This window comes from Mesoplodon densirostris, chromosome 7 (genome assembly GCF_025265405.1).
Source record: "Mesoplodon densirostris isolate mMesDen1 chromosome 7, mMesDen1 primary haplotype, whole genome shotgun sequence".
NCBI classification, from domain to species: Eukaryota; Metazoa; Chordata; class Mammalia; order Artiodactyla; family Ziphiidae; genus Mesoplodon; species Mesoplodon densirostris.
Genome location: NC_082667.1, coordinates 103,372,569 through 103,383,654, shown reverse-complemented (window position 1 = coordinate 103,383,654; position 11,086 = coordinate 103,372,569). Strand labels below are relative to the sequence as shown.

Genomic DNA, 11,086 nt, shown 5'->3' with positions numbered 1-11,086 from the left:
GCAAACCCCATCTATTTCTTAATTTCTCTAAACTTTTTGTAACATCTGCTACACAAAGGCTTTGTGTGCATAATTTTGTTTGTGTGTGTGTGTATGTAAAACTAAGAAAGGTAGCTGAAAAACCCATGCAGTAATGAGCAAGTTGCAAGATACCAAGTGGAGAACAAGAAGTCAGCTGAAGCAGGAGACAGTTATGAGAACATAAGTCCCCCAGGAATGTACAGAAATCTTGGACAGGGATTTGGACTTTCAACATGAGGTATGCTGGAGATGATTCTTGTCTAGATTTTAAGAGTCAATTTGACCCTGGATGTCATCTAAATTAAGTAATAAGTGCTCTACAAAGGTTACAAATGACATTACAAAATGATAAACACTGGACTTAGTAGAATGTTACAATTATCTGTAAAATGCAAAGAGTCCTGGAGAAGAAATTAGAAGTCCTGGGTTTGAATTCTTTTTTTTTTTTCTTCAACTCCCAGCATCTTTATTTTTCCTAGAATCTAGATACAATGAACTCTAGCAGGGCAGTTATTACTATTTAAGCCTTACACTTTAGATTCTTTAAACTACTTCAAAATTTGTAAATCTGAGAATGCACATTCCAATAACCGCAAAACTAAAATTTGAGATTATAGCAAAAAATTTACTCAATGTTGATGTGACTACACAAAATTTTGTGTGCAACACATGGACTTTAGTATTGCAGAATTTGGCCTTTTTTAAAAAATTGAAGTATAGTTGATTTACAATGTTGCAATTGTTTCAGGTGTACAGCAAAGTGATTCAGTTATATATGCATACATATATCTATTCTTTTTCAGATTCTTTTCCATTATAGGTTATCATAAGATATCGAATACAGTTTCCTGTCCTATACAGTAAATCCTTGTTGTTTATCTATTTTATATATTGTAGTGTGTATCTGTTCATTTCAAACCCCTAATTTATCCCTCCCCCTCCCCCTCCCCCTTCGGTAACCATAACATTTTTCTATGTGTGTGAGTCTATTTTTGTTTTGTAAATAAGTTCATTTGTATCATTTTTTTAAGATTCCACATATAAGTGATATCATATGATATTGGTCTTTGTCAGACTGACTTCACTTAGTATGATAACTTCTAGGTCCAGCCATGTTGCTGCAAATGTTAATATTTCATTCTTTTTAATGGCTGAATAATATTCCATTGTATATATATATACCCCATCTTCTTTATCCATTCATCTGTCAATGGGCATTTAGGTTCCTTCCATGTCTTGGCTATTGTAAATAATGCTGCTGTGAGAATTGGGGTGCACCTATCTTTTCAAATTAGAATTTTCATCTTTTCTGGATATATGAATTTGGCCTTCTTACAAGAGCTTAGCTATAAACAAAAATACTTTTTGCTTGTCTGTCCTAACCTATGAAGGGTTGCAACCAACAGACTCCCTCCCACAGCTTTTCACTGTGTCCCTAAAAAACATAGATGATTCTTCCTCTTAGACAAGGGGGAAGAAATCCAAAATTCCGACCCAGAAAAAACTGTTAACCCAGAATTATCAAATTTTGGTTTCGGCAGATAAAACACCAAAAATAGATTATAGGAAACGCTTACTTAAATCTTTTACCTAAGTAGTACTATAGGAATTTACAATCTTGACCAGAAGAGGACACAGGTTTCTCATTAAACTTTATTTTAATGGGTCTCAAAATTCTGTGACAGATTTTTGGTCAAATTGTTTCTATTAAAAATTACTGATTTGGGGCTCCCCTGGTGGAACAGTGGTTGAGAGTCCGCCTGCCGATGCAGAGGACACGGGTTCGTGCCCCGGTCCGGGAGGATCCCACATGCTGTGGAGTGGCTGGGCCTGTGAGCCATGGCCGCTGAGCCTGCACGTCCGAAGCCTGTGCTCTGCAACGGGAGAAGCCACAACAGTGAGAGGCCTGTGTATCACCAAAAAAAAAAAAAAAAAAAAAAAATTTACTGATTTTAAAAACTAATAACTTAAAACTGTCATATGCACACAAAAACAAGTGGTTCACAACACATTTTCCTTTTTTTCTGAAAGTTTTACAATGCATTATCATTAACCATTTTTTTACCGTTAAACTTAAATGGACAACAGAAACAAACAGTCCTGAGAATGTTCTTCCACAACTGATTAAAAATGGGGTGTCAGGTATTAGGGGTATTATTCACTTAACCTTCTGAAATTTCTGGGTCATACACTGCTTTGATGACACCCAAGACATGTCTGTTTCATGTGACAAACAGCAAAATGACCCTGAGGAGGATTGTCAGAAAAGTGCTCAAAATACATGAGCTTTCCAGCATCACCAGCTTTACAGAATTGGGAGCCATCTTCCAGCTTCTTCCCAGAATAGCAGTCAACATTCCTCTTCAGCCCAGCAAACTTGCAAGCAACATGAACTATTTGATAATCCTGCACAAATGCATAGCCAGCACTGATTTGGCCTGGATGGTACAGGATAATCACCTGAGCTGTGAAGGCAGCTGCTTCCATTGGTAGGTCATTTATTTATTTATTTATTTTTGGCTGCGCTGGGTCTTGGTCGTTGTGTGCAGGCTTTCTCTAGTTGCAGAGAGTGGGGGCTACTCTTTGTTGCGGTGAGTGGGCTTCTCATTGTGGTGGCTTCTCTGGTTGCGGAGCACGGGCTCTAGGCACATGGGCTTCAGCAGTTGTGGCATGTGGGTTCAATAGTTGTGGCTTGTGGGCTCTAGAGAGCAGGCTCAGTAGTTGTGGCGCATGGGCTTAGTTGCTCTGCGGCATGTGGGATCTTCCAGGACCAGGGATTGAACCCGTGTCCCCTGCATTGGCAGACAGATTCTTAACCACTGTGCAACCAGGGAAGTCCCTGGTGGGTCATTTTTGCTGTCACCAGCCACAGTGCCACAGCAAACATCACTGACAGAAATGTTCTTGACATTGAGGCCCACCTTGTCCCAAGATAGAGCTTCACTAAAAGCTTTAGGATGCATTTCAACAGACTTGACTTCAATTGTAATGGTGACTAGAGCAAAGGTGACCATTATGCTGGGTTTGAGAACACTAGTCTCCACAGGGACAGTGACAATACTACCAATTTTGTAGACACCCTGCAGGGGCAGACACAAGGGTTTGTCAGTTGGAAGACTTGGTGGCAGGATGCAATCCAGAGCTTCAAGCATGGTGGTTTCACTGGCATTGATTGCCATCTTTATGAGTGACTTTCCATCCTTTGAGTCAAAACATGTTTGTACTTGGCTGCAGCATGTTGTCACCATTCCAACCAGAAACTGGCACAAATGCCACTGTGTTGGGGTTGTAGCCAATTTTCTTAATGTAAGTGCTGACTTTCTTAATGATTTCCTTGTATCTCTTCTGGCTGTCGGGTGGCTCAGTGGAACCCATTTTAACACCAACAGTTAGTTGTCTCACCCACAGTCTATAAGTCAGAAGTACATGCTCACAGGTCTGCTCATTCTTGGAGATCCCTGCTTCAACTTCACCAACGCCAGCAGCAGCAGTCAGCGCAGCACAGTCAACCTAGGGTGTGCCTATAGGCGTGTTTTGGGTAGTCTCTGTGTCCTGGGGCATCAATGATACTACTTGCTGGTCTTGAATTTCTACAGGGGGATATCAGTGGTGATACCAAGCCTATGTTCAGCTTTCAGTTTGCCCAATACCCAGGCATACTTGAAGGAGCCCTTTCTCATATCAGCAGCCTCATTCTCAAGTTTTTTCTTTGGTTCTTTTGTTGATCCCACCACATTTGTAGACCAGATGGCCAGTGGTGGTAGACTTGCTCTAATCTATGTGTCTAGTGACAACAATATTGATATGAATCATTTTCTTTCCCATTTTGGCTTAGATTTAGTTGTGATACTTGTGATCTGGTGGTAAATCTGTTGTGAAAAAGTAGGTTTGAATTCTGTGGCATTAAGTAATGATGTGACTTTGGGAAGATGCTTAATTACTCTGAGCTGCAGTTTTCTTACCTGTCAAAGGATAGAAGAAATTAATTATTGGTTCTTTTATCTGTAAAATGGCTCCAATGGTAACTAAGATGCCTTAGGAAGGAGCAAAGAATTTGGAATCAGAAGAAATATACCTATGTTTGCATCCTGCTCCTGCCACTCTCTGGCTGTGTGACCTTCAGTTAGCTACTTAAATTCCTAACCCTTGGTTTCTTCATCTATAAAGTAGTAATAATAACACCTATGTCTCAGATGGCTCTGAAAGGATTAAATATTTTGGCCTAGGTAGAGATGCTTGATAAATATTAGGCCCATCTCTTTCAGATTTAAATTCAATTTCTTTGCTCAGTTTCCTTCTTCATGGCCATGAAAGAGAAAAATTTCTGGCTCTGTTTTGCAGGATGGCCCAACTTCATACCAACTCACCTCTGTGGAACAGAAAAGGAAATAATGTTAATTCATCTTTGCACTTGTCAATTATATGGAATTTAACAGCAATATTCAAATCTGTATGCTGCTATGGTTACTGGTATAGTGTATTAAGTATTACCCAAGAAAGCTCTATTTAAGAATGGCATCCAGAGAGGTGGTAAATTTTGCCTACAGATTCTTTCACTACTATGTAGCTTCTATATCTGCTGTAAAGATAATATTTTCCCTGTGTCAGTTTGAAGTCCCAAGTCTCTTTGTATTAATAATCCTGGAAGACACAGTGATAGTGGAACTCTTGCTCACTTTTATTTTCCCCTGGGAATAATTGGAGGCTGTAGCCATCACCCACCTCACTCCTAACCCCAATAAGCTAGGAGTAACTCCATTTAGGTTTATAGCAAAAGGGTGCCCACAGCAAAGAAGGTATGAAACCCTCAGTTTTCCTATGCAAATGGGAAGTCCATTTCTTGATCTGGACCTTGTCCTAACGTTTCTTCTCACTAAATACCCAACCATCATAAGGATGCCTTGGACAAAATTTATCTCACTAAATACTGCTTTTGCAGTATTGTTGAATAACAGCAAGAACAAGGGCACAAGTCTGTCTGTCTTACTTCTGTTCATATTTCTTGGGTGCCTACACTTTCTGTCTCCCTAGGATCCTAGTATCATGAAAGGGGAAAGGGAGCTCTTCCCAGTACCTAAGAAGTGTTGATGGGCTACTTTTTCTGTCCTAAATCTTGTATTTCCTATTGGACTTATGACGTATCCATTTCACCCACAGTGTGTATCTGAGCTTTACCTATCAAAGAAAGTTAGATTTAGGGGAGTGGGTCTGAGAATGGGTGGAAAGTGATGTACAAGTATATTATTCTTAATTTTGGTTCACATTTTCAACTGTTATCTTAATGGGAGGAGTATATACTGCATTGACCCAACCCCTTTATAATCACTCTTAGGTTGAAATGATAGTGCTAAGCTGATGAAGAATTTCCAAATGATTATTGTATTTCAGAAGATGCTCTTCTAGGCATTGTGTTAATATGTGCTGCCTATATTTCTGACCTAATATTTATTTTTATTTGTATGGCCCATAATCTTTCTGTGATAAGTATTAACGATTCTAAATTCTAAATTCCTAAAAGAAATGAGCAGATGGGCCTCCCTGGTGGCGCAAGTGGTTGAGAGTCCGCCTGCCGATGCAGGGGATACGGGTTCGTGCCCCGGTCTGGGAGGATCCCATATGCCGCGGAGCGGCTGGGCCCGTGAGCCATGGCCGCTGAGCCTGCGCGTCCGGAGCCTGCGCGTCCAGAGCCTGTGCTCTGCGACGGGGGAGGCCACAACAGTGAGAGGCCCGCATACCGCAAAAAAAAAAAAAAAAAAAAAAAAAAAAAGAAATGAGCAGATTATGAAAGTTTCTCTACCATGTTGTCATTAAGATGGTAATGGATTACAAAGATAGTTGGTACTGATCCAATTTATTTTGCCTTGGAAATACACAATGACCTAAATTATAAATATACCTTAAACTGAGAGGTTCAGTGCTTCAGTGTAGATATAACATCAACACTATGTCTTAGATTTTTTTAAAAACATCTTTATTAGAGTATAATTGCTTTAAAATGGTGTCTTAGTCTCTGTTTTATAACAAAGTGAATCAGCTATACATATATATATATATTCCCATCTCCTCCCTCTTGTGTCTCCCTCCCACCCTCCCTATCCCACCCCTCTAGGTTGTCACAAAGCACCAAGCTGATCTCCATGGGCTATGTGGCTGCTTCCCACTAGCTATCTAATTTCCATTTGGTAGTGCTGATATGTCCATGCCACTCTCTCACTTCGTCCCAGCTTACCCTTCCCCCTCCCTATGTCCTCAAATCCATTCTCTATGTCTGCATCTTTATTCCTGTCCTGCCCCTAGGTTTGTCAGAACCATTTTGTTTCTTTTTTTTTTAGATTCCATATATGTGTTAGCATATGGTATTTGTTTTTTCTTTCTGACTTACTTCACTCTATATGACAGACTCTAGGTCAATCCACCTCACTACAAATAACTCAATTTCATTTCTTTTTATGGCTGAGTAATATTCCATTGTATATATGTGCCACATCTTCCTTATCCATTCATCAGATGATGGACACTTAGGTTGCTTCCATCTCCTGGCTATTGTAGAGCTGCAATGAACATTGTGGTCCATGACACATTTTTTTTTTTTTTTCTTTTTGCGGTATGTGGGCCTCTCACTGTTGTGGCCTCTCCCGTTGCGGAGCACAGGCTCCGGACGCGCAGGCCCAGCGGCCATGGCTCACAGGCCCAGCCGCTCCGCGGCATATGGGATCCTCCCAGACCGGGGCACGAACCCGTATCCCCTGCATCGGCAGGCGGACTCTTAACCACTGCGCCACCAGGGAGGCCCGTGACACATTTTTTTTAACATCTTTATTGGAGTATAATTGCTTTACAATGTTGTGTTAGTTTCTGCTTTATAACAAAGTGAATCAGTTATACATATACATATATTCCCATATCTCTTCCCTCTTGCATCTCCCTCCCTCCCACCCTCCCTATCCCACCTCTCTAGGTGGTCACAAACCACCGAGCTGATCGCCCTGTGTTATGCGGCTGCTTCTCACTAGCTATCTATTATATGTTTCGTAGTGTGTATATGTCCATGCCACTCTCTCACTTTGTCACAGCTTACCCTTCCCCCTCCCCATATCCTCAGGTCCATTCTCTAGTAGGTCTGTGTCTTTATTCCCGTCTTACCTCTAGGTTCTTCATGACCTTTTTTTTTTTCTTAGATTCCATATATATGTGTTAGTATACGGTATTTGTTTTTATCTTTCTGACTTACTTTGCTCTCTATGACAGACTCTAGGTCTATCCACCTCATTACAAATAGCTCAGTTTCGTTTCTTTTTATGGCTGAGTAATATTCCATTGTATATATGTGCCACGTCTTCTTTATTCATTCATCTGTTGATGAACACTTAAGTTGCTTCCATTTCCTGGCTATTGTAAATAGAGCTGCAATGAACATTTTGGTACATGTCTCTTTTTAAATTATGGTTTTCTCAGGGTATATGCCCAGTAGTGGGATTGCTGGGTCATATGGTAGTTCTATTTTTAGTTTTTTAAGGAACCTCCATACTGTTCTCCATAGTGGCTGTACCAATTCACATTCCCACCAGCAGTGCAAGAGTGTTCCCTTTTCTCCACACTCTCTCCAGCATTTATTGTTTCTAGATTTTTTGATGATGGCCATTCTGACCGGTGTGAGATGATATTTCATTGTAGTTTAGATTTGCATTTCTCTAATGATTAATGATGTTGAGCATTCTTTCATATATTTGTTGGCAGTCTGTATATCTTCTTTGAAGAAATGTCTATTTATGTTTTCTGCCCATTTTTGGATTGTTTTTTTTGTTGTTGTTGTTGTTATTGGGCTGCATGACCTGTTTATAAATTTTGGAGATTAATCCTTTGTCAGTTGCTTCATTTGCAAATATTTTCTCCCATTCTGTGGGTTGTCTTTTGGTCTTGTTTATGGTTTCCTTTGCTGTGCAAAAGCTTTGAAGTTTCATTAGGTCCCATTTGTTTTTATTTCCATTTCTCTAGGAGGTAGGTCAAAAAGGATCTTGCTGTGATTTATGTTATAGAGTGTTCTGCCTATGATTTCCTCTAAGAGTTTGATAGTTTCTGGCCTTACATTTAGGTCTTTAATCCATTTTGAACTTATTTTGTGTATGGTGTAAGGGATTGATCTAATCTCATACTTTAACATGTACCTGTCCAGTTTTCCCAGCAGCACTTATTGAAGAGGCTGTCCTTTCTCCACTTTACATCCTTGCCTCCTTTGTGAAAGAAAAGGTGACCATATGTGTGTGGGTTTATCTCTGGGCTTTCGATCCTGTTCCATTGATCTATCTTTCTGTTTTTGTGCCAGTACCATACTGTCTTGATTACTGTAGCTTTGTAGTATAGTCTGAAGTCAGGGAACCTGATTCCTCCAACTCCGTTTTTCGTTCTCAAGACTGCTTTGGCTATTCGGGGTCTTTTGTGTTTCCATACAAATTGTGAAATTTTTTGCTCTAGTTCTGTGAAAAATGTCAGTGGTCGTTTGACAGGGGTTGCACTGAATCTGTAGATTGCTTTGGGTAGTAGAGTCATTTTCACAGTGTTGATTCTTCCAATCCAAGAACATGGAATATCTCTCCATCTATTTGTATCATCTTTAATTTCTTTCATTAGTGTCTTATAATTTTCTGTGTACAGGTCTTTTGTCTCCTTAGGTAGGTTTATTCCTAGGTATTTTATTCTTTTTGTTGCAATGGTAAATGGGAGTGATTTCTTGTTTTCACTTTCAGATTTTTCATCATTAGTGTATAGGAATGCCAGAGATTTATGTGCATTAATTTGGTATCCTGCTACTTTACCAAATTCATTGTTTAGCTCTAGGAGTATTCTGGTACCATCTTTAGGATTATCTATGTATAGCATCATGTCATCTGCAAAGAGTGACAGCTTTACTTTTTCTTTTCCGATTTGGATTCCTTTTATTTCCTTTTCCTCTCTGACTGCTGTGGCTAAAACTTCCAAAACTATGTTGAATAAGAGTGGTGAGAGTGGGCAACCTTGTCTTGTTCCTGATCTTATTGGAAATGCTTTCAGTTTTTCACCATTGAGGACGATGTTGGATGTGGGTTTTTCATATGTGGATTAAATGGATTAAAGACCTAAATGTAAGGGCAGAAACTATCAAACTCTTAGAGGAAAACATAGGCAGAACACTCTATGACATAAATGACAGCAAGATCCTTTTGGACCCACCTCCTAGAGAAATGGAAATAAAAACAAAGATAAACAAATGGGACCTAATGAAACTTCAAAGCTTTTGCACAGCAAAGGAAACTATAAACAAGACCAAAAGACAACCCTCAGAATAGGAGCAAATATTTGAAAATGAAGCAACTGACAAAGGATTAATCTCCAAAATTTATAAGCAGCTCATGCAGCTCAATAGCAAAAAAACAAACAACCCAATCCAAAAATGGGCAGAAGACGTAAATAGGCATTTCTCCAAAGAAGATATACAGACTGCCAACAAACACATGAAAGAATGCTCAACATCATTAATCATTAGAGAAATGCAAATCAAAACTACAATGAGATATCATCTCACACCAGTCAGAATGGCCATCATCAAGAAATCTAGAAACAATAAATGCTGGAGAGGGTGTGGAGAAAAGGGAACACTCTTGCACTGCTGGTGGGAATGTGAATTGGTACAGCCACTATGGAGAACAGTATGGAGGTTTCTTAAAAAACTAAAAATAGAACTACCATAGGACCCAGCAACCCCACTACTAGGCATATACCCTGAGAAAACTATAATTTAAAAAGAGACATGTACCAAAATGTTCATTGCAGCTCTATTCACAATAGCCAGGAGATGGAAACAACCTAAGTGTCCATCATCTGATGAATGGATAAAGAAGATGTGGCACATATATACAATGGAATATTACTCAGCCATAAAAAGAAACGAAACTGAGCTATTTGTAATGAGGTGGATAGACCTAGAGTCTGTCATACAGAGTGAAGTAAGTCAGAAAGAGAAAGACAAATACCATATGCTAACACATATAGATGGAGTTTAAGAAAAAACAATGTCATGAAGAACCTAGGGGTAAAACAGGAATAAAGACACAGACCTGGGCTTCCCTGGTGGCGCAGTGGTTGAGAGTCCGCCTGCCAATGCAGGGGACACGGGTTCATGACCCGGTCTGGGAGGATCCCACATGCCGTGGAGCGGCTTGGCCAGTGAGCCGTGGCCGTTGAGCCTGCGTGTCCAGAGCCTGTGCTCCTCAGCGGGAGAGGCCACAACAGTGAGAGGCCCACATACCGCAAAAAAAAATAAAAAGACACAGACCTACTTGAGAATGGACTTGAGGATATGGGGAGGGGGAAGGGTAAGCTGTGACAAAGCGAAAGAGAGGCATGGACATATATACAGTACCAAACGTAAGGTAGATAGATAGTGGGAAGCAGCCGCATAGCACAGGGAGATCAGCTCGGTGCTTTGTGACCGCCTGGAAGGGTGGGATAGGGAAGGTGGGAGGGAGGGAGATGCAAGAGTGAAGGGATGTGGGAACAGATGTATATGTATGACTGATTCACTTTGTTATAAAGCAGAAACTAATAAAAAAAATAAAAATAAATAAAGCATGTGTGGAAAGCAAGAACAGTAACAAATAAAAGCCTTCTGATCATCTTCAAAAAAAAAAAAATGTGAGCGCCCATGGGTGGAGGGTCCGGGAGCCGGGGAGGTGGCGGGTGCAGGGTGGCGGGGAGCGGGGAGCTGATTGGCCCTGAGTTTAGCGGGGTCGCAGGGACCAGCCCCGAGCAGCTGCAACCCTGGCCTATAGAAAGCCTGGGGCAGGACAGACCCACGAGTTGGCTGGGAAGGGCAGTATTGAGAAAAATGTGTATTCTGTTGTTTTTGGATGGAATGTCCTATAAATATCAATTGTCCATCTTGTTTAATGTATCATGTAAAGCTTGTGTTTCCTTATTTATTTTCATTTTTGATAGTCTGTCCTTTGGTGAAAACGGGGTTTTAAGGTCCCCTACTATGTATGTGTTACTGTCAATTTCCCCTTTTAAGGCTGTTAGTACTTGCCTTATG

General features: G+C 40.3%; 1 pseudogene; it reads right to left on the bottom strand.

Annotated features, from left to right (window-relative positions):
- Positions 1–2,183: 2,183 nt before the first annotated feature.
- LOC132494243 (elongation factor 1-alpha 1-like) lies at positions 2,184–3,846 on the bottom strand (annotated as a pseudogene).
- Positions 3,847–11,086: the final 7,240 nt, after the last annotated feature.